At 41.1% G+C, this 20,403-nt stretch overlaps 1 pseudogene; it reads left to right on the top strand.

Annotated features, from left to right (window-relative positions):
• The first annotated feature begins 7,294 nt into the window (after positions 1–7,294).
• LOC108534416 (40S ribosomal protein S7 pseudogene) lies at positions 7,295–11,145 on the top strand (annotated as a pseudogene).
• The last annotated feature ends 9,258 nt before the right edge of the window (positions 11,146–20,403 follow it).

Genomic DNA, 20,403 nt, shown 5'->3' with positions numbered 1-20,403 from the left:
AGCCCTCCGCCGTGACCGCGCCTGTTCTCGAGATAAGTTTAAATCAGTTCATTTTCTCCTCTGTTACCCTATTCAATACGTCAAATCTCGCTAATAATCATATAGTTATTGTTTGGTAATGACAGGACACTTGAGATTTGCTTCCTCTCTTTTTGTTTTTGGTTTTGGTTTTTTTTTAGAATTCCACTTCTCACTCTTTTAGTTATGTGTATGAATAAACATTTATTCATTTATTTCCATAGTGTGTACGTGAATATACATAATTATTTTAATTTGATTGGTGGTTTCCCTACAGATTCAGTATTTACCTTTGACTTAATACTGTCGCTTAAACCAAAGTCCCACTTCTAGTGTAGCTTGGAGAAGCGATCCAGAATCTTCACTCATTGAATCCGTTTATCATACTACTGCCCTTTTCACAATTATTTCCATGTTTTACTTCTACACGTTTCCACCCTACTAGCTATTATTATAATTGTTATTTTTTAAAAGTAGATGTTAATTCAGAGTGTATATGTATATGTAGTATATATAAAATGTTGTGCTTCTCTTCGTTCCTTCCTACATTTCTGCACCCTCAACTATTAATTGAAAAAAAATCTTCCACTTTGAAAAATTCCCTTTAATATTTCTCATATTGCAGATCTAGTGATGAATTCTCTAGGATTGTGGAACATAGATTTCCATAAACTGCTGGTTAGAAAACCTTGCCAAAAATTATCAAAAAATAAATAAATAAGACTAAAGGGGAACATTTTAAGCAGTCTAGGAAACTATCGGATAAGAATTTTGATAATGGGAATTTGACCACTTATCACATCACCCTTGTGTGGGCAATAATATTTTATCTGTATGTATAGATGTCAAACATATTGGTCACAGCTTCTCTTATGATAACTAAATTAGCTTTTTCTAAAGCTTGATACCTTTAATTCTAGCATAAATATTAATTTAGTTAGCTATGTTGTTTGTAAGGTAATTGTAACGTACTGCATGACTTGCAGTGAATACACAATAAATATTTGCTGAATAGATGACCATGAAAAGGGGTTTTTACAAATAACAATCACTAAATTGTGGATCTAAAGATAAATATAAGCATATGTCATCACTTGTCAGTTTCCCAAAGGCTATTTGAAAAGCAAGCCTTCCTAATGAGCAGAGCAGCCAGCAGTCACCCACATGCTGAGTAATGGTGAAATACACAGCAGCAAATCAGATACTCTGATGCACTGCAAAAGCGATCCCCAAGGACAGCTTCAGACATGCAGCTTCTTACCATTTTACATTATCACAAAAGTCACACTCTTCAGATCTTGATGAAAAATTATATTAATATTATGAATGTAGATGCCATTATAAATTGCAGATCACGCCTATGCAGACGAACAGGAATACCCTCATCTTAGTAAAGTCATATCTATGGAGAACACATTTTATATTTAGAAAACTGGAATTATCAAAGTTACTCTTCATTTACATCCGAAGTATGCTAAAAGGCAAGTGAATCATGTCAAAATACCTTTTATCTCACTAAACTAGGTAAATTTTCAAAATTCAGCCCAAGGACCCATGTGATCTTTTGCCTTCGTCTTCTTTGTTTTTTTTTTTTTTTTTCTTTTGAGATGGAGTTTTGCTCTTGTTGCCCAGGTTGGAGTGCAATGGCGGGATCCTGGCTCACCGCAACCTCCGCCTCCCAGGTTCAAGTGATTCTCCTGCCTCAGCCTCCTGAGTAGCTGGGACTACAGGCATGCACCGCCATCATGCCCAGCTAATTTTCGTATTTTTAATAGAGATGGGGTTTCACCATGCTTGTCAAGTAGGCCTCGAACTCCCGACCTCAGGTGATCCACCCATGTCTGTCTCCCAAAGTGCTGGGATTACGGGTGTGAGCCACCGCGCCTGGCTGAGATCTCCCTTCTTTACGGTAAACAAATATGCAATGTGACTTCTGAGTATGGAAAGTCATTAACACAGACACGTACTCACTTATTATTGGGTCACAGAACAGTTTATAACCTCGTAGTTTTCCTTTTATTATTACTTTTTTCATTTGGTGCAAAAATAAGTAAGGAGTCAGATTTTTTTTCCCTAAAACCATTAACATAAAATTAAACTTTAAAAGTTGTTATCAGGCCGGGTGTGGTAACTCACGCCTGTAATCTCAGCACTTTGGGAGGCCAAGGCAGGTGGATCACCTGAGGTGAGGTCAGCAGTTTGAGATCAGCCTGGCCAACATGCTGAAACTCTGTCTCTACTAAAAATGCAAAAATTAGCCAGGCGTGGTGGTGCACACTTGCAGTCTCAGCTACTCAGGAGACTGAGGCAGGAGAATCACTTGAACCCAGGAGGCGGAGGTTGCAGTGAGCTGAGATCCTCCCACTGCATTCCAGCCTGGTCGACAGAGTGAGATTCCGTCAAAAAAAAAAAAAAAAAAAAAAAAAAAAAAAAAAAGTTGCTGTCACTTGTTTGGGGAACTTATTGTCTATTAATTATAGTAGCAAAATGACTCAGAGTCAAGCATGAAATACCCATATTTCATTGCTCTGAGTCACTCCGCAACTGTAAACATTACTTTATGCTACCTAAAGAAACATTTATTCAATTGTACTCATTTACCCAATGCTTCTTAAAAAAAAAAAAAAAAAAAAAACTGGCCGGTCACGGGCTCACGCCTGTAATCCAGCATTTGGGCGGCCAAGGCGGGTGGATCACCTGGAAGTCTGGGAGTTCAAGACCAGCGCTGACCACATGGAGAAACCCTGTCTCTACTAAACATACAAATCTAGCCAGGCATGGTGGCTGCATCTGCCTGCTAATCCTGCTTACGTCGGAGGGCCTGAGCCAGCGAGAATCGCTTGAAACCCAGGGGCAGATGTTGCGGTGAGCGATCGGCATTGCACTCGCCTGGGCCAAAAAGAGCAAACTCCATCTCAAAAAAAAAAAAAAAAAAAAAAAAAAAAAAAAAAAAAAAAAAAAAAAAAAGATAGCTAGGTGTTAGGTGGTGCACACTGCCTATCCTCGCTACTGTAGGGGAGGCAAAGCCGTGCGGGAGTCCTGGGATTGCTCGGCCCAGGAGTTTGACGGTACTGTAGGCTACGATCATGCCGATACACTCCAGCCTGAGTGACAGAGTGGACCCTGCGCTGTCAAAAAACAAAAATGAAAAGAAATTCCCTAAGGCTCAGACACATTCTGAAGAAGGCCAGCTAGAGCAAACTGTTGAAACGGGCAGTATCATCGTCAAAGCAGCTCACACACTGCCCTCTGGTGGCCGTATTTGCAGAAAATGGCATGAATGGCCTGCCAGGGCCTCACGTAACTTTGTCTCCAAAAGTCCGCTTAAAAGTGAGGTGTCGGCCTGGGCGCGGTGGCTCAAGCCTGTAATCCCAGCACTTTGGCAGGCCCGAGACGCCGCGGATCACACAGGTCAGGAGATCGAGACCATCCTGGCTAATACGGTGAAACCCCGTCTCTACTAAAGCAATACAAAAATAGCCGGGCGACGAGGTGGGCGCCTGTAGTCCCAGCTACTTGGGAGGCGGGAGGCAGGGAATGGCGTGGAAACCTGGGAGGCGGGCCTTGCAGTGGAGCTGAGATCGGCCACCGCACCTCCAGCCCGGGGGACAGAGCCAGACTCCGTCTCAAAAAAAAAAAAAAAAAAAAAGTGAGGTGTCTCTCAGGTATTTTGATTAGACCGAAATACAATTGTGTAAGTCAATGCCTTTGGGGGTGCCTCACTAGTGGAAGTCTTGTTTTGTCATTAACACATGGGGAAAAAATATGTTCTTCCCCGTACACCATTCAGCGGATATTTATTGAGCCAGCTGAATGAGACTTTGGTATTCAGGACATTAAATGGAGACAAGTTTGCCAGTCTCACCACCCTAGCAGGATGAAGAGGTGGGCGCGTGTCGAGAGTAACTGGTTTACATCACAGCGTATGTATGTCTGTTTAAAAGGTTAGAAAACCAAATCAAGATTATGATGGAACATCCTTCTGATTTATTTTATTTATCATTTATTTGATTTTCTATTTATGTTATTTATTTTATTTATTTATTTTGAGACGAAGCCTCACTCTGCTGCCCAGGCTGGAGTGCAGCGGCATGATCTCGGCTCACTGTAACTTCTGCCGCCTGGGTTCAAGCTATTCTCCTGCTTCAGCCTCCTGAGTAGCCAGGATTATAGGCGTGAGCCGCCGTGCCAGGCTGATTTTATAAACAATAAAACATCTCAGAGAAATGAAAACTATCACTCAAAACAGTTGTACATTTTCATCTAATTTAGATACAGAGATTTTTTTCAAAAACAGTGGGAGATCCTGTACTCACAGTTACTTTTGCACGTAATATGAGCACTTATTCGTGCCATTTAATGTTTTTGAAAATCTGATTTTAATTGCTGTCTAGCGTACCTTACTATAACTTGTACATAAATTGCATGCTTCTGGGCCGGGCACAGTGGCCCACGCCTATAATCCCAGCACTATTCTGACCCCGCCACTTTACCTCAGAGAATTTTGATCCCTCAAAATATTTTTATTCTGTGCTCAATAACCTTTGAAATCAGAATTATTATCAACACAGGCCAGGTGTGTGGCTCATGCCTGTAATCCCAGCACTTGGGGAGGCTGAGGTGGGCGGATCACCTGAGGCCAGGAGTTCAAGACCAGCCTGACCAACATGGTGAAACCTTGTCTCTGCTAAAAATACAAAATTAGCCTGGCGTGGTGGCGCATGCCTGTAATCCCAGCTACTCGGGAGGCTGGGGCAGGAGAATCGCTTGAATCCGGGAGGTGGAGGTTGCAGTGAGCCAAGATCGTGCCACTGCACTCTAGCCTGAGCAGCAAGAGTGAAACTCTGTCTCAAAAAAAAAAGAATTATTATCAAAAATTTAAAATTTTGTTGAGAGCAAACTTCAGTAAGATATTTTAACTCACTGATTTTTTAACCTATAGAAAGTAAACCAATGTCGTTTATTCACTTTTAGTTTTAATTTACTAAAATTTGATTTTTTATAGTTTAGAAAACGGAAATTGTTATCAGGATCAATTAAGTTTCATGTAAGTGATTTGCCCACATAATTTATTGACTATATATTCTCTCTTTTAAGTATTTTAGGGATCATTCTTTCTACCTTTTCATGTGCATGTCAAATAATACATGTCAAAATGTTTTTTAAGTATTTTTTTCTTTCATCTGTTCTTTCTCAGTGGTACATTTTAGCATGTGAAGTTTTCACCACCATTATTAGTTTTGTTTTGGGTGGACTATTTTTGCCATAATACTCACAATAGAGGTCAAGGTGTCCCGGGGGCCAACATGGTGAGGTCAAAGCATTCCACTTCGTTCACTTACAGAGATTCAGTCGTGACCTGGTTTAGGAACGTGCTACTTGCCCAAAAGTCTCCACAATCCTCCACCTCTGCCCACCCATTTGGATCTAAAAGAGGATTTTCTCAGACCTTCTTCCAATGTGCAGACAGATGAAAGATGACATAGAGATTCTTATCATTCTGCTGAGGAATTGAAAGCAGGTTTCCCATTCCAATGTCCCCATTTGGAACCCCGGCTTTTGTCCCCTCTCCGAGAATGAACAACCACCAAGAAAAGAGAGGCTGTGGTAGGTGAAGGGATGCCCGGTGCACCGAGGAGAAGTCAGTCCCTCCTGCCTCCTTCAGCTTGGAGTTTAGGGTAGGGAGAGAGCCCTGTTCGTTACATGCGGTTTTCATTCCTGTCTTTTTCTTCAAAACAGAGACTCAGTTTTGTTTTTTTGTTTTTTGTTTTTTTTTTTCATTTGGAGACTCAGTTTTATCAGGAAAACAATTTGCCAGACAAACTAGGAGTCTATTATTCCTAGCTTCTCCTGCAGCTAAGAGGGACCGGACAAAGTTCAAGCTGATTAGCTGTGAGCAGAAGGACTGAGAGGGTCTTTGGGGAGGGTGCTTAGGTGGAACTGACGCAGCTGTGCGGCCCCTTCGTCCTTCTTTCCTCCTCCCTTTCCTCTGAAAAGCAGTCTCCATGGGCCCTGAGACAGCCTTCAGGATGGAAACCAGCTATGAAGATGGTGGGGGAGAAAGATGTCATGCTGGCTGAGCGCCTTGGGGGGCCATCCAGGGGCAGCACGGAGCCCACCTCCAGAGGTCCTTTATGGGAGAAAGGAAAAGCTCTTTCTCTCTCTTCTCTGTGGTGCTGTTATTCTGGGTTTTCTGCTGTGTGTAGGCAAAACTAATCCTAACCAAGATACCAGCTTTTCGTTGAATCAGTGTGTGAACTTGAACCAGATAATTTTTTCCCTGGGACTTATTCATTCTACACAAGAGGCAGGGGTGCAGTGCTCTGCATAATTCTGAAGATCCGGAGTTTTTTCCCGGCCCACGTCCATGTTCACTTCTAATTGTTACAGTGCCTACATTACCATTGAGGGGACTATCCACTCCCTGCAATTCCATATGGTTAAGTGAGGCTGACACCACTTTCTGGCTGCAGGGGACAGGACAGGTGGGAACAGATATTGGAGGAACCACTGGTGTCTTGAGCGTGTGCTGTGCAGGGGGTCTCCTGTGTTTGCACTGTCTGCACCCCACGTGGGCCCCGTGTGTGTGAGCACTGACATAGGCTCAGCTGCTCAGGAAAGGGTCTACCTGTGTCTTCCCCAGGAAGACAGTCCCGACCTTGAATCACCATCCTGCCTGACCATCCCCTGTGGCAAACTGTTACTTCTCAGCATCCACACACACACACACACACACACACACACACACACCCTGACATCACAGATAGAGACCATTGGGGTGGGGTAAGAGAAGTGTCAGTGGGAAGAGGAGATCTATAGGCTGCACACAGGAATTTAGGCTTGAGCTAAGTATGAGGTTTTCCCAGGGCCGTCCCTTGGAGGACAGGGTGGAAGGAGAGACTGGGCCTCTACATGTTCTGCTCACCTGCCTCCCTCTGTACCATCTCATCCATTCTGGGTACCTGGATGGATCATTACTCCAGTGATTTCTATCAGCCCCCACAGTTGCCCCCTCTCAAGGTGCTGGGGCCTATCTGCAGCTCAACATGCTTGGCCTGGGCCTGCAGCATTGTGTCCACCTACTCCTGGCCCAGCTAGAGCACCCAGAGCCCACTGAGGCAGAGTCTGAGGGTGAGGAGGCCTGGAGGTGGGTACAGGTGAGTATGTAGGGAGGGGATAGGGCTGGACCACAGAGAGCAGAGCTGCCAGAAACTGGAGAGGGGACACAGCAGTGATAAACTCAGCCCAATTATGTGGTAGACTGCAGTCTAGGAAGATGTCCTGGGAGTGGGACATTGACTGGGCTTCTCTGAAAGGCAGAGGGAAGGTTTTGTCATTGGAAGGTACGTGGAATGTCAATCATGTTGATGTTTACTCTGAAGTGGGGAAGGGACCAGCCCGACCCCTGAGACCTGGCTGGACATCACTGTTGAGGTTTCAGCCAGATTTATCAGCAGGATGCTGTCCACACCTTCTGTACATCCTGGGGTTCCCTTAGCTGAGTCCCCTCCCTGATCAGAAGACTGCAAATGACCCTGTGGGCTACTGTCTACACACCCTCCTACCCCATGACCCTCCATAGATGTACAGAATTTCACCAACCCTGCCTCCCTACAGCCCCTGTGGAAGGCCTGGGTGCAGCCAGGGTCCCACCTTGGAATAGACAGATGTAGGTTCAGACCCAGCTCCTCCTCCTTACCACTTATGTGACTCTGGGCAAAGCCACTGTGCCTCTCAGTGTCTCCCCAAGCCTCCTCTCCTGCACAATGGAGATCATCCTGGCATCAACTCCCTAGGGATGTCATCAGGCATGTATGAGACAACAGGAAACCTGTGGGCTGGTATCGCATGTAGGTAATGGACAAATCAGACATGAAATGCATGAATGGATGGTAGGAATTATCATGGAACACAACTAAAAAGAGACCTGGGTTCCTGCCATGTGATCTTTGAAATGTCCCATTCCTCCTGGCCTCATTTTCCTATGTGTACTATTAGAGGGCTGAAATTTAATAAATTCTGATATTGTCATCCTCATAAAAGCTTGCAATGGTTAAATGTGCATTTAGATTCAGACCCAAGTGCCACATCTCAGCCTATGTGGTAGGAGCCACCTCAATGGCTCCAAGAGGTTCCCCCACTTCCTGGTGGACACATCCTTGTGTCATGTCCTCCCCTGGAGTGTGGACTGACTTAGTGACTCACTTCTAACCAATAGAGTATGGCAGAAGGGATGAGATGTCACTTCCACGATTCAGTTATAAAACGACTGTGACTAGTATCTTGCTGTTTCCCTTCTCTGTTCTCCTTTCCTTTCTCTGTGTTGTCCTCTCTCTGTCTCTCCCTCTCTCAGATCCCTGACTCTAGGGAATCAGCTGCTGTGTTATGAGCTGCCCTATGGAGAGGTTCATGTGTCCTAGGATATAGAGAGGGCAACGGACAGAGGGGAGCTCAAGCCACCAGTCCTAACTGAATCCTTCCAGTAACTATACGAGTGAGTTTAGCATTGGATCCAGCCCCACTTGAGCCTCAGTTGAGACCACAGCCCCAGCCTCCTGAGAGATATCATGGCAGAAGCACCCAGATAAGTCCTGCTGGATTCCTGGGCCCCGAAAAAGGAAGATCTACATGTTCGTTGTAAGCCTCTAAGATTGGGGTAATGCTTTCATACAGCTGTAGATCACTAACACAGGGACATCCAGAATCCATCCCTGCCTTTACCCTCCCTCCCCTCCTCTACTCACAAGCCCTCTCCAGCCACACTGGCCTTCTTTCTGCCTCCTCTCTGGCCAAACTCACTTTTTTCTGGACTTTTTGGCCATTGATCCTTCCCATGGCATACTGGTCTCAGTCTTTTGCAGGGGTAGTCCCAATTATCCTTCTCAGGATAAATGTCACCTCAGTGAGGTCTTTTCAGACCCATCTCCCACCCTTGAAGTGATCTTCATCTCCCCTTCATAGAACTGTGCTTTATTTCAATTTTATGCTCGCACTTTTCATCTGTTTTAATGGTCTGTCCCTCCTCCTCCCCTCCAGATTGTGAGCTCCTGGAGGACAAGGGTCATGTGATTCATTCACTCAGAGACCCTGACCATACTTAGCCCTGGAACAAGATAAGTGCTTGGTACCTAGTTACTGAATGAGTAAATGAGAGGATCTCAAGGCCCTCGTCCCAACTTTCCTCCATCTGACCAGCTCACACTGTGGAGATGAAAGCCCACAACAGGAAGTGAAGTCTGGTTGGTGGCAAGAAAATGGCCAGAATGACCTGTGGGTGGCTCCTCCCTGGCTCCAGTTGCTCCAGCAGAGCACTGTGGGCACTGCCTCCCTGGAGGCCCGTGCTAGGCCTGCACCCAAGGGAGGACAACCATGAGCAAAACACCTTTGTTGACTGACTTCAAGGCATCAGCTCTCTCAGGTCCTAGCAGGGCAAAGGAGCAACACCCATGAGATCCAGAGTCACTGATGGGAGCCTTAGAACATTTTCTTGTCCCTTTACTGCCAGCACTGGTACTGGGGTCCAGTTCACTCATGAGGCCACATCACTACAGTCAGGTCAATGACTCTGCCTCAGCTTCCAAATGAACAAACTCCAAATGTTCTCGAGTCTTGAACAGGTGGTCTTTGTCTTTGTTCAAGGATGACACATACAGTGCTCCGCCACATCCTTCTGTACCCCAAGTCTCAGTCCTCCAAGCTCCCACACCTGTCTCTCCTGCCAGCCCTTTAGACCTGATTATCTGCCCACAGCATCTCCCAGCCCGGACCTACCACTGCACTCCAGCCTGGGCGACCAGGTATTTTCCAGAATCAGCCTCCTGCTTTGCCTTCTCTGTTTTCTTAGTCTCCATGATTGTCCTAATGTGTGTTACTTTACTCTAAGTCTCAGGGAACACCTCTGATACTGCTTTTTTTTTTTTGAGACTGAGTCTTGCTCTGTTGCCCAGGCTGGAGTGCAGTGGCATGATCTTGGCTCACTGCAACCTCTCCCTCCCAGGTTCCAGTAACTCTCCTGCCTCAGCCTCCCAAGTAGCTGGGATTACAGGCATGTGCCACCACATCCAGCTAGTTTTTGTATTATTTATAGAAACGGGGTTTCACCATATTGGCCAGGCTGGTCTTGAACTACTGACCTCAGGTGATCCACTGCCTCGGCCTCCCAAAGTGCTAGGATTACAGGTGTGAGCCACCGCACCCAGCCTGAAAACGCTTTTGGTAGCTCATTGGCTCTCCCTTTTCTGGCCAATCTGCCATCATCTGCTCTTGGTTCTGTGCACAGCCTTGACTGCAGTCACCTGCAACTCTGGGTAAGAAACCTTCCCAGCATGCTAACTCTGCCACACTAACCAAGGTAGCCCCTGTACACTCCATCATCCCCACATGGGATAGGGTTTTAGATGTCTACAAATGTGTAGGGAAGAAAAGGGGTCTCATCCTATCTTAGCTAGAGAATGATTATGAATTCCTGACAAATTGGTTTGAAAATGTGGTTTTACTCTTCCTAAGGTGGCACTCAGCAAGGAGAAGGCCATGTTCAGTCGAATGCCAGGATCACGAAGCCCAAGAGCAAGAAGCCAGACAAGTTCAAAGTCTGATATTTCCCAGGCTCTTCTGGAGCTGGAGATGAACTCGGACCTCAAGGCTCAGTTCAGGGAGCTGAATATTACAGCAGCCAAGGAAACTGAAGATGATGGTGGTGGGAGATCTATCATAATCTTTGTTCCCATTGCTCACCGGAAATCTTTCCAGAAAATCCAAGTCTGGCTAGTAGGTGAATTGGAGAAAAAGTTTAGGGGGAAGCATGTTGTCTTTATTGCTCAGAGGATAACTCTGCCTAAGCCAACCCGAAAAGCCCTACAAAAAATAAGCAAAAGCATCCCAGGTGCCGTACCCTGAAAGTCACGCATGACTCAATCCCCGAGGACTTGGTCTTCCCAAGTGAAATTGTGGACAAGAGAATCCACGTGAAACTGGATGGCAGCATCTCATAAAGGCTCATTTGGACAAAGCACAGCAAACAATGTGGAACACAACGTTAAAACTTTTTCTGGTGTCTATATGAAGCTCACAGGCAAGGATATAAATTTTGAATTCCCAGTTTCAATTATAAACAAAATGACTAAATAAAGTATATTCACATTTAAAAAAAAAAAAAAGTGGCTTATCCTGCTTGGTGGAATGAGAAAAGTTGACAGCAAAAAATAGAATCTGCAAAATTCTGATAGAAATGGCAAAGAATCATTTCAACAATATGACCAGATAGATGCTTGTCTTTTATGTGTGTGACTATCATTTAAAATATGGAATTTAAGGTAAAGCTAACTGTTTTTCAGGGATGGCTGGAATAAGGACATTCTGTTATTTGTTTACTTTTTTTTTTTTTTTTTTTTTTTTTTTTTTTTTTGAGATGGAGTCTTGCTCTTGTTGCCCAGGCTGGGGTGCAGTGGCGCAACCTCAGCTCCCTGCATCCTCTGCCTGCTAGGTTCACGTGATTCTCCTGCCTCAGGCTCTGGCATAGCTGGGATTACAGGCATGCACCACCACATCTAGCTAATTTTTGTATTTTTAGGAGAGACGGGGGTTTCACCATGTTGACCAGGCTGACCTCGAACTCCTGACCTCAGGTGATCCGCCTGCCTCAGTCTCACAAAGTGCTGGGTTTACAAGCGTGAGCCACCGCACCCAGCCTTGTTTGCTTTTTAAAATGCTTTCTAACCTGAAAAGAACCTTAGAAAGCAAATGGTCAAATCCTCACCTTTCGCAGGTGAGGCAGCTAAGGCCCAAAGGAAGGTTGTGTCTTACCTAATGGCACCAATCTCTTCACCTGTCTTGCAAAATGGACATTCTCTTATTCCTCTTGCTGTCTTCAGATTCCAAGCTAGTGCTTTTTATATGCAGTGGTAGGTACTCAATTAATCTAATTTAGAAGAACTGAACTTTATTTAACACTGTTAACAACGTCTTGAGATTTTCTTACTACTCGTTGTAGGTTCACCTTTGTTTCTGGTGAACCATGGCAAGATAAAATTTCTTGAGCACAGTAATTTGAAATAAACAAGGCTCTTTTCCTGACACTGAGCAGAGAGGAATTATGCTGACAATTCTGATTAGCTTTCTGTATCCTCTCTGAGAAACAGCACTCTAAAACCATCTTAGCTGGGCTCAGAACAGCCCAGACTGTAATATTATTTACCAGTTAATTGGAGGCAGGAAGCCAGCTCTGCTGCCCCCCACACACAGCAGCAGAGACTTGAGAAGACCTTTATCCATCGCCAGAATGGCCGAACCCAGGCGCTCTCTACGGCTCTTTCCTCTTGGTCAGCTCCAAGTATAAGATTTATGAACGTTGAAGAGGTTCCTAGTGCTGTTAAAAGGTAGGTGTTTCAGCATATTAGTTTCTACGGAACTAAAGCTTAATGACAGGACTTTTACAAAACAATTTACAAAACAATAATTATATGGACAAAAAAAACCCACACTGATATGACTGTATCTTAATGGTGGTGTTTTTGTTAAACAATTTTAAAGTAAGATGGTCTCAGACAAATATGTTTTTCTGAAAAATGAGCATGCTGGTGAATTTTACCTTTTCTCTGATGATGCTCTAAAGATCTGGTCTTCTGGAAGAACAGAAATAAAAGATATCGACAAATCACCAAAAGGATTGTATGATAATTGTGAAAATTGCTATTATCCAGTTTTGCTAGAGTCTCTTTAAAAATGGAGTTAATTGTGGACTTTCACAGTTTCTAATTCTTGGGTTTAAAACTGAAAAGATTGTGTTCTTTTTTAGCTGTGTGCCTTGTGAAAGTACTGTTTATTGCGTGACATATGAAAAAACAGCTGTATTTGGAAAATTAGGATCATATCTCAAAAGGCAAAGAAATAAATGTCTTTCTTAACCAAAGTTATCTGCATCACCAAATGCAGAAAATAATTCGAGTCTTGGCTCTCCATAAAATGGTAGAAAACTAGAACCATTCTAGACCATAGATGCCTTCAACCATTAGGGCTTAATTCTATCCTCAGCCCCAGGTCGGGCTGATAGAAGATTTTTTGTTTTTGTTTTTGTTTTTTGTTTTGTCTTATAAAGTTAAGAATAAAATTGGCTTGCAATTTACAATTAAACTTTTATGATTATATTTCGTGGGTGAGGGGCACATCTGTGAGTTTTCTTGGTAGCAATTTTAGGATTTTTCTCTAAGGGGCACGTGTTATACAAAAGCTTGTGGTGGGCAGCTCATGCTGCTTTGTGTCTTGTCAAGCCTTGCAGTCACTAATTCATCTAACACTAAGTTTCTATTCCTCAATCAAAAATATAAGCATCAGGTCAGACATAATGGCTCATGCTTGAAATCCCAGCACTATGGGAGGCTGAGTGCTTGAGTCCAGGAGTTCAAGATCAGCCTGCGCAACACAGCAAGACCCCCTTCTCTTATTATATTATAAATATAAAAATATTTTTTAAATAACTCTGACTCCTGAAGCAATTTAATGGATTTAATTTTACAGAAGGTAAATTTTTAACTTCTTTATTCTAATAAAAGACGAAAAAAACATTTGGAGGCTTAATGCAAATTAATTTTTTGCTACTAATGCGAAAGCAAACCTAGTACATCTAGGTGTATAATTTCACCAACTAACAACCAAATGTTATCTCCAAAATAGATATTTAAAAAAAAAAATCAGAATACTAGAGCCCCCATTTTAACAACTTTATTGAAACATAATTTACATTTTATGTAATTCCCAATTTAAATTGTAGTATTCATTGGCTTTAGTGCATTCACAGTTATGCAACCAACACCACAATTTTGGAACATTTTTATCAACCCCAAAAGAGTCCTCATACCTATTATCAGTTACTTCCCAACCTCTTACTCCTGGCCCTAGGCAAACACTAACTTATTTTCTGGCTGTCTAGATTTACCTTTGCTGGAGATATTCCATAATGGAATTATACAGTGTATAGTCTTTGTGACTGACTTATCTCACTTGGCATAATGTTTTCAAGGTTTGTCAATGTTATAACATGGATCAGCACTTCGTTTTTGTTTCTGAGTAGTATTCCATTGTATGAATATTGGCACATTCCACTTATTCACACATCCGTTGATGGACATTTCCATTATTTTCACTTTTTGGCTATTATGAATATAATGCTACTTTGAACATTTATGTCTAAGTTTTGATATGAACATCTGTTTTTATTTCTCTTGGGTATGTCTAAGGGTGGAATTGCTTTTAGATATAGGGCAATTAACAACTAACACCCTTGTGTTATAATTGCCCTATATTCAGGAGAGTTAAATTGTCCTATATCCCAGGGCAATTAAATTCTATATACCTAGAAGGACTAGGTGTGATTTTGCATTAGTACCATAAAACTTTGCATTAAGCCTCCAAATGTTATTTTTCTTTCATTGGAATAAATTTTTCAATTTGATTGCCCTTAGATGTAGAGCAATTATAATACAGAGGTGTTATATGGTAATATTATGCTTAACATTTTAAAGAACGGTCAAATTGTGTTCCAGAACAGTGGAGCCCTATCGATGTAGAAGTTGAATTGTCGACAAGAGAGTTCCTTTGTGACAGAGCTCCCAGGAGAGCCATTCCACACCTACTTTAGCCCATGCAGATACATCTCATAAGGATTCAAAATTTTGCATCATTACGTTTCTGAAATTACATTCTTATGCAAAAAAGATGATACTTTCTCTCTTCTCTCGTGTACTTATAAATTCATCATATAAAATTAAATGCAAAGTTAAAACTTAAATATGCTTACTTTTAAATCATGACAGTTAAAACGTAATTCCTTGTGATTTCAACTTTCTAAATTAAGTCAGAAGGTCAACCACTGGTGTGCATTTTTTTTTAAATTTTATAGTCATTTTTTTATTTCTTGTGTCTTTAGTGTCATACTTAAGAAATCACTGCCAAATCCAATGTTCTGAATCATTTGCTTATGTTTTTGTCTAAGAGTTTTATAGTTTTATGTCTTATGTTTAGGTCTTTGATACATTTTGAGGTAGTTTTTGAATATGGTGTTAGGTAAGGGTTCAGCTTCACTCTTTTGCATATGGATGTATAATTTTCCCACCACCATTCGTTGAAAAGACTGTCCTGGCCGGGCGCGGTGGCTCAAGCCTGTAATCCCAGCACTTTGGGAGGCCGAGATGGGCGGATCACGACGTCAGGAGATCAAGAATCGAGACCATCCTGGCTAACACGGTGAAACCCCGTCTCTACTAAAAAATACAAAAAACTAGCCGGGCGAGGTGGCGGGCGCCTGTAGTCCCAGCTACTCGGGAGGCTGAGGCAGGAGAATGGCGTGAACCCAGGAGGCGGAGCTTGCAGTGAGCTGAGATCCGGCCACTGCACTCCAGCCTGGGTGACAGAGCGAGACTCCGTCTCCAAAAAAAAAAAAAAGAAAAGACTGTCCTTTCTCCATTGAATGGTCTTGAATGGTCTTGGCACCCTTGTCATAAATGATTTTACCATGTATGTGAGGAATTATTTCTGAGCTCTCCAGTTTATTCTATTGGTCTATATGTCTGTCTTTAAGACAGTACAACACTGTTTTGATTACTGTTGCTATGAAGTAAGTTTTGGAAAAAGAAAGTGTGAGTCTTTCAGTTTTGTTATTTTCAAGATTGTTTTGCTATTCCACGTCCCTTGAGATTGCATGTAAATTTTAAAGTGAGGGTTTTTTTAATTTCTGCAATGTTGTTGGGATTTTTATAGGGACTACATTGATCTATGGATCACCTTGTGTAGTATTAACATGTTAACAATATTAAGTCCTCCAATCTGTGAACATGGGATGTGGTTCCATTTATTTATGTCTTCATTAATTTCTTTCAACAGTAGTTTGTAGTTTTCATTATACTAATCTGTCATCTTCTTGGTTAAATTAATTCCTAAGTATTTTATTATGTTTGATGCTATTATAAGTGGAATTGTTTTCATAATTTCCTTTTTAATTGTTCATTATTAGTATATAAAATGCAGCTGATTTTTTTATTTGTCACTTTGTATCCTATTTGCTGAATTCATTTATTAGTTCTAACAACTTTGTGTGAAATCTTTAGGAATATAATATCTGGTCATCTGCAGAGATAATTTTACTTCTTCCTTTCTTACTTGAATGCCCTTTCTTTTTGCTTGCCTAGGTTCTCTGAATAGATCTTCTAGTACTATGTTGATTAGAATTGGTGAAAGTGGACATCCTTGTCTTGTTCCCAATCCTAGAGAAAAACTTTTAGTCTTTCACCATTGAATATGTTTGCTGGGGTTTTTTTCATATGTGGCTTTTGTTATTATGAGGTAGTTTCCTTCTATTCCTAGTTTGTTAAGTGTTATTACCATGAATGGGTTTTGAATTTTGTTAAATGCCTTTTCTGCATCCATTGAGATGATTATACATTTTTTCCTTCATTCTGTTAATGTAATGTATTACACTGATTGATATTCATATGTTGAACCATCCTTGCTTTCCAAGAATTCATTCCACTTGGTCATAGTGTATAATCTTTTTAGTATGCTGCTGAATTTGGTTTGTTATTTTCTTTTAGTATTTTTGCATCAATGTACATAAGGGCTACTGGTCTGTAGTTTTGTTTTCTCATAGTGTCTTTGTCTGGTTTTGGTATCACGACTCTGAGGAGTTAGGAGGTGTTCCCTTCTCTTCAAGTTTTGGAAAAGTTCATTAAAAATTGATGGTAGTTCTTTAAATATTTGATAGATTTTACCAGTGAAACTATCAGGTCCATGGCTTTTCTTAATTGGAAAATTTTTGATTATCAATTTACTCCACATACAAGTTATAGGTATATTCAGATTTTCTATTCTTTCATGATTTAGTCTTTAAAATGAAGGAAATTCTGATATATGCTACAACATGGATGAACCTTGAGGACTTTATAAATGAAATAAGCCAGTCACAAAAGACAAATACTATATGATTACACTAATATGATGTACTCAGCATATTCAAAATCATAGAGGCAGAAAGTAGAATGGTGGTTGCCAGGTGCCAAGGTTAAGGGAGTAATAGGAAGTTATTATTTAATGACTGTAGGATTTCAGTTTTACAAGATAAAAAGGGTTCATTCAGGAGATGGATGCTGGTGATAGTGACACATCATGAATGTATCTAATACCACTGAACTGTACACTGGAAAATGATTAAGATGGTAAACTTTACATTATGTGTGTTTTACCATAATTTTTTAAATTGGAAAATAAATTAAAAGGACATTTTAATTCTGAGACAAATCCAAAATGCTGCTAACTCTCTATCCTGTCAATATTTTTGAGGGCACTTTGAAGTCATTGGTTTCCTCACACTGTCCAAAGCTGTATGGTTAACAGAGCTGGTGTTCACCATTTTTTTCTCTGCCTTCTTACTCTTAATTTCTTAAATATTTCCAGAGCTACTTTGATTCTCTCAACATATATATGAGGTTAAGATTTAGAATTTGAACTTCTTATAAAGAATTCTAACAAAATGATTTGTTACTTAGGAATTAAGTATGCAAAATGTATGTTCATGTGTACTTTATTTGGCAATTTTAAAATATTGTGGTGGACTGGATAAAGAAAATGTGGTACATATACACCATGGAATATTATACAGCCATAAAAAGGAACAAAATTATATCCCTTGTGGCAACACAGATGGAGCTAGAGGCCTTTATTCTAAGTGAATTAACGCAGGAACAGAAAGCCAGATACTGCATGTTCTCATTTGTAAGTGGGAGTTAAATATTAAGTACATATGGACACAAAAAAGGGAACAATAGACCCACGGCCTACCTTGAGGGTGGAGGGAAAATTAGGGTTGAAAAACTACCTATCGGGTACTATGGCCACTACCTGGGGGACAAAATAATCTGTATACCAAACCCCCATGACACACAGTTTACCCACATAACAAATCTGCACATACATACCCTGAATGTAAAATAAAAGTTGGAAAAAAAATATGAATGTAATGTAAAATTTGCCATTTCAACCATTTTTAAGTGTATGAGTCAGTGACATTAAGTGCAGTCACACTGTTATGCAAATAGCACTACAATCTTTTTCAGAACTTTTTATCATCCCAAAGTGAAATTCTGTGCCCACTAACAATTAACTCCCCATTCCCCACTATATCCAGCTCTTGGTAAACTCTAGGCCACATTCTATCTATGAAGTTTCTTATTCTAGGAACTTCATATAAGTGGAATCATGCAATAGTTGCACTTTTGTATCTGGCTTATTTCATTTAGCATGATGTTTCCAAATTATCCATGTGGTAGCATGCACCAGAGCCTCCTTCTTGTTTAACGATTAATAATATCCCATTACATATGTTGATGCGTACTTCCACAATGAGTAATTTAGACATTTTTCTCCATGAACACTTAACTGAAAGGCAAGGCAAGTTACTCATAAAAGAGAGTAGAAATAGCAACATGAAATTCTCCCTAAGTTAACCAGTCTTCTAAGTAAAACACAAAAAAAGGTGAAGAGGAACGGAATCAGCACTTATTTGCTTCTCAAATATCAATCATATGGAAAATATTCCACCAGGTGGTGCAATAAAAATATTGGAAAGAAATTCCTCAACTATCTGTTGGGAAACGATGGAATAATCAACATGACTTCTATCTTATATTTATATATATCTGTATTCCTGGGCATAAATGAAAACTTTATTTACTCAGATTTGCCCCTTTTATTTAACTCTGCTTATTTTGATCAACTATTTAATGGTAATAAAAAGCTCTGAATTTAGCTTATTTTCCAATTTGTTTCCTTGAACTGACTAGAGTATGTAGTTTTCTTTTAGTGTTAAGTGGTTTATGCTCTTCAGTATGTGGCTCACTATGTAAGTCAAAGACTAAGAACATTTTGATTTGAAAAGAAACATCTGCTAACCTTAGTTTTAAAAAGATAGAAAGGAGATTAACTTCACTTGAGGCAGATGGAGTGCTGTCTCCTGAGGAAGCTTGACAGCCTCAGTGCAGAATGTGGGTAATGATTTCACCTGAGACACACAAGTAAACTCTCCTCCAATACCCTTTTTCATTTGTGATAGTTTATTTCAATGAAAGGAAGGCTTTCCCCTGCTCTGTAATGAGTGACTCTTGGCATGAAGCATGTGAGATTTCTCCATTCATTAATTTGGTTTTCAATCTCAGATTTTCAACTGAAAAAATATATATACATAAAAAGAAAATGACCTGGCTGGGCATAGTGGCTCATGCCTGTAATTCCGGCACTTTTAGGAGGTCAAGAAGGGCAGATCACTAGAGGCCAGGAGTTCAAGACCAGCCTGGCCAACAGGGTGAAACCCCATCTCTACTAAAAATACAAAAATTAGCCAGGCCTGGTGGCGCACGCTTGTAATCCCAGCCACTCAGGAGGCTGAGGCCGGAGAGTTGCTTGAACCTGGGAGGCAGAAGTTGCTGTGAGCCAGGATAGACCACTGCCCTCCAACCTGGATGACAGAGTGAGACTCAGTCTCAAAAACAATGCAGTCTAAAAAAAAAAAGAAAGAAAGAAAAGGAAAAAAAATGGCCCTTCACTGTCTGAACCCAGGGTTTTATACAGCTCTTCAGATGGTCAGTCTCAGTGTCCCACAGCCTGATTTTCTTACCTGTAGTGCGTCCATAGAAATTTTGTTCCCTGAAGCACTTCTCAGTTCTGAAATGCAAAACGCTGGGAAGGAGAAATGAATTGAAAGTCATGCTGTGGAGGACAAGGTCTGCTTTAAGGTGAGGAATCAAGCTTATCCGGCACTGCCCAGAGACTGAGTCATCATAGATCTCCACTTCAAATACTGCCCTCCTCCCTGCCCACATTAGCCCAATTATTACTCACTAATCCATGAGAATGTCTGGGCAACTTAGGGAGTACCTCCACTACCGATCTTCATATACCTGATTTTGTTTATTCTTTAGCTAATAAGAAAACAGAAGGGAGGAATCATATCTTCTTCTTCACCCAGCAGTATTGTAGTTAGACTGCATCTGGATAGAAATTCTACTTTCACCACTTACTGTGCAATTTCATGTATGCTACATACCTCTCTTGTCTCAGGTTCCATGTAAAACAGAAACAATAATGGCTTTGCAAAAGCGATTGCAACAAAAGCAAAAATTGATTAATGGAATCTAATTAAACTGAAGAGTTTCTGCATAGCAAAAGAAACTATCAAAAGAGTGAACATACAGCCTACAGAATGGGAGAAAATTTTTGCCATCTACCCATCTGACAAAGGTCTAATATCCAGCATCTATAAGGAACTTAAACAAATTTACAAGAAAAAATAACAACCCCATTAAAAAGTGGGCAAAGCGCATAAACAGACATTTCTCAAGAAGACAT

Source organism: Rhinopithecus bieti, unplaced genomic scaffold, assembly GCF_001698545.2.
Source record: "Rhinopithecus bieti isolate Rb0 unplaced genomic scaffold, ASM169854v2 scaffold_11565, whole genome shotgun sequence".
NCBI lineage: Eukaryota > Metazoa > Chordata > Mammalia > Primates > Cercopithecidae > Rhinopithecus > Rhinopithecus bieti.
Note: the sequence above shows the minus strand (reverse complement) of the source record. Positions and strands in the feature narration are given on the sequence as shown.